Genomic DNA, 4,482 nt, shown 5'->3' on the forward strand with positions numbered 1-4,482 from the left:
AAGCTTTATTACTATTTGGGGTTAAAACGATTACTATTAAAATTAAAAGGACTAAATTGAATATTTTACCTAAAATATATACATACTAGTTAGTGATTAAAATAAAACTAAAATAAAATTTGAAAACCAAATTGAAATGTACAGAAATTGATTTCCAATGACCAAATTGTAAGGCTTACAAAGTACAAAGACCACAGATGGTGTTTACCCATTCCCAAAATACACATATATCCCTTCCCCAAAACGACATAGTTTGGGAGGGATATAAATACCCCCAAAAAATACCTCTTTATTCTCTCTCGCCTCTCTCTAGAACCCTCTACCGAAGGGATAGTCGACCATTGTCAAACGCCGTGCTCCAGTACTGACAACCACCCATGTGCCCGGAATTCAGAAAATTACCCCGAATCAAAGCCCTTTTTCCTCTGAACCTAGATCCGCCTTCATTTTGTTCTAAAAGTCCCCCAAACTCCCCATATCTAGGAATATACCTTTGAACAGACAGCGGTTTTTGGTGACACGTGGAGGCTCCGACGACTTTGGGTAAGCTTCTCGGTCTCTTCTCTTTATTTTTCTATTGGTTTGTTGATTGTCTTCGTGTTGTTTTATGGTCGTGTTTGTTGTTCGTCGTATCTCTCTTGGCCTTGCTCTCTGTTCGTGTTTGTTTCACTGTCGTTCCTTTCTTCGTCATTGGCCCCCTTTCTTCTCTTACAGGTAAGGGTTTATATAGCCCTTGGAGTGTCTTTCATAAAGATAAACCCTTCGGTGAGTCACCGAAACAATGGTAGTGACTCACTCTAGGACAATGATGTGTGTGGTTATCTTGTTGGGTGCATTAAATGCACCCAGATCTTCTGGATTCGTCTGGTGAGAAAGTGGTGGCGTGGAAACTGCTGATTGGAGCACTTGGAGTCGGCGACGGTGAGCTCATCATCAACCTAAGGTGACGGTTGGAATAACCCTAGGGTTGTAATAAAACCATAGGGTTTCTACTGGCGAATCTGGGTCGTTCATCTCTATCTTAATCAACTGGTGGTGATGAGGAGACGGCTGGAGATGTATGTCAAAAACCCTTGAAGAATTCGGGCCTGCTGGGTCGTATGTAATATGGGCTTGGATCGGGTTGGACTTATCGGGTATAGACCTCCAGTTTGTCTTCTCGAGTCTAGACCTTCGGGTTCTTGTAAATGGGTCTCCATATTTGCTTTGTGGGGCTCCAGATTTGTCTTCAATTGGGCCCCAGTTTATTATATTGGGCTTGTAACAATAATATAATTATTTAATAATAATAATAATAATAATAAATACGATAAAAACTAGTGACTACAACTGCCCCTCTTTACTCATTCTTGTGTTAAAAAGAATAGGGCAAAGATGAAAAATACATTAAGTTTTTGTCCAATTGACTTATCTTTACTAGGAAGTCAATAAAGAGTAAAATCATCCTTCCAAAAGGTCTTACGGATGGCCCAACGGACATAACATCTTGCTCAAAAGACTGACAGATGACCCAAAAGATTTGAACATCATGCTCGAAAGACTGACAGATGACCCGAAGGATTTACACATTATTGGGAAATAATTTACTAGGTAAGAAACTTTGGAAATCGCTTTCTTACTTTTCAAGAATTTCATTTTTTGAACATTATATGAGAAACTTTGGTAACCGCTTTCTCATTTTCATGTGAAAATCATGTGTAAACATTCTACCTAAAGGTTTTACGGATGACCTGAAGGAATTATCATCTTGCTTAAAAGACTGACAGATGACTCGAAAGATTTAAGCATCATGCTCGAAAAACTGACAGAAGACCCTAAGGATTTAAACATCATTGGGAAATAATTTACTAGGTAAGAAACTTTGGAAATCACTTTCTTACTTTTCAAGAATTTCATTTTCTGAACATTAAATGAGAAACTTTGGTAATCGCTTTCTCATTTTCATGTGAAAATCATGTGTAAACATTCTGCCTGAAAGTCTTACGGATGACCTGAAGGATTTATCATCTCGCTCGAAAGACTGACAGATGACTCGAAAGATTTAAGCATCATACTTGAAAGACTAACAGATGACCCGAAGGATTTAAATATCATTGGGAAATAATTTACTAGGTAAGAAACTTTGGAAATCACTTTCTTACTTTTCAAGAATTTGATTTTCTGAACATTAAATGAGAAACTTTGGTAATCAGTTTCTCATTTTCATGTGAAAATCATGTGTAAACATCCTTCCTGAAGATCTTATAGATGGCCCAAAGGACTTATCATCTTGCTCGAAAGACTGACAGATGACCCGAAGGATTTTAACATCATGCTCGAAAGACTGACAGATGACCCAAATGGTTTACAAATTTAGGAAATAGTTTACTGGGTAAGAAACTTTGGAAATCGTTTTCTTACTTTTCAAGAATTTCATTTTTAGAAAAGATTAAATGAGAAACTTTGAAAATCGTTCTCTCATTTTTCAAAACAATTTGATGTTTGGGTAACATGCCCCATTTCAAAATAATTCTTCCTCTCTGGATTGCGATCATCTATTCTTCAGGTCTTACTTCTCCTAACTTCATTTTTGCATTTGAGGTTTTGAATTCTACCTTATACTTGTAAGGTATTTTGTTATCATCAATTGTGATATCCTAGAATCGGGGCCAAAGACTAAAATGGAAATTTTGAAACTTTGAGTTCTGATTTTAAAGTATTGAAAAGTTTAGGGACTAAATTGGTAATATTTTTGGATGATTGTTTAGAAAATATTAAGTGAATTAAGGGGTAAAATGGTCTTTTCTATGGAAAGATTTTATTTTCCCATACATAGGAAATTAACACGTGAAGATGGGAAAAATGAAAGAAAATTCTGGAGCTTGGGTTATCTTCTTCCTCTCCTCTTCCCGTGGCTCCATTGATAAGGTAAATTGGTTTCAAGCTGGTTAATTCTCTCATTTTAAAGTTGGTTTTGATTCTTGGAGTGATAAAAAAGCTTAAGGAATGCTTAAAATAGCTTTTAAACAAAGAATGAAAGAGTTATGAGAGATTAAAGATTTGGAGTTTTTGAATGAAAATTTGGAATAGAGTTGATAAGTAAAATTGGAAGTTAAATTTGACTTGTCAATAGTTGAATTAAGAGATATGAAGTGATAGAATTAAATTTAGAACAAATAGAAAATTTGGTATGATTATTGAATTCCATATGGAGGATGAGATTTTGAGGTTAAATGTATGATAAATGGGTATTAATGGGTTTAAATATGTGTATGTGAATTAAGAATATGATAGGGCATGAAATATGAAGTGTTTAAGTGGATTTGGAGTGATTTTCAGGTTTAAAAGTGATTTTTGGGCAAGGGGGTATCGATACCCATTCAACATGTACCTATACCTAAAGAGAAAATTTCAGGAAGATATTCAAAGGGTACCAATACATAGGCAGTGTATCGATACCCTCTTTGAAATGAAAAATTTTGAATGTAATTTGTGTACCGATACATAAGCAGTGTACTGATACACTAGTGAAGGGATGTATCGATACCCTATAGTGTGTACCGATACACTTCAAAGGGAAAATGGAAATATATCTTTCTTTTAGTTTAAAAAATGAAAATTAGAGTATGCCAAGTGGAATGTCGATATGTATATTATACGTATGATTGTGTAGATATCAATCGAGAACAATGTCCGGACAATGTGTCAAGTAATAGCCATCAAGAAGAGATAAAAAATTGGTATTGACTAGTGATGCCAGGTGAGTGCATCTTATTTTGATATAGGATTATATAGGAATTGGAATTGCGATAAGTCCATTTCATATAAGTCTAGTGCATGAAGTCATGATCATAAGTATGTGAATGACATGATTTATTTGTATGCATGATTATATATGTTGATATGTTTTTGTATGTACTAAAAGATTATATGTCTATGTAATAATATAAGAAGCTTTTAGAAGATCTATGATATGAACATAAAAGATAATATGAACATGAGATATGTGATTATGAATGAAATGATATGTTTATATGAATACGAGAAAAGGTATATGTGACTATGTGATCATATGAAAATATGATAAAGAGCTATGTGAAAGAACTATGTGATATGAATATGTGAATGTGTAATAAGATAAATGATAATGCCCATGTTATGTGTCATGAGAGCTAGAGGTATAGTTGGCATGCCAAGAGTCGAGGGTTCTACGTGGTCGTTCAGGACATTTCATAGTGGTCATTCGGGATAAATTCATATGCCTTTAGTGAAACCCCATACGAGCTGTGGTGACAGCATAGTGCACAACCTCTATGTACTCAAATATCTATAGTTCCCACATGTGTACATGGGCTAATAAAGATACAACTTTGAATACAATGCATGTAATATATATATATGATGTGTGATATGAATTGTATGACATGATATATTTATGTTATGGGTTATTGTATCTGTTACATGATATACATGAATATATGTTAATGAATATATGAATGAATA

Source organism: Hibiscus syriacus, unplaced genomic scaffold (genome assembly GCF_006381635.1).
Source record: "Hibiscus syriacus cultivar Baekdansim isolate YM2019G1 unplaced genomic scaffold, ASM638163v2 tig00110339_pilon, whole genome shotgun sequence".
Classification (NCBI taxonomy): domain Eukaryota; kingdom Viridiplantae; phylum Streptophyta; class Magnoliopsida; order Malvales; family Malvaceae; genus Hibiscus; species Hibiscus syriacus.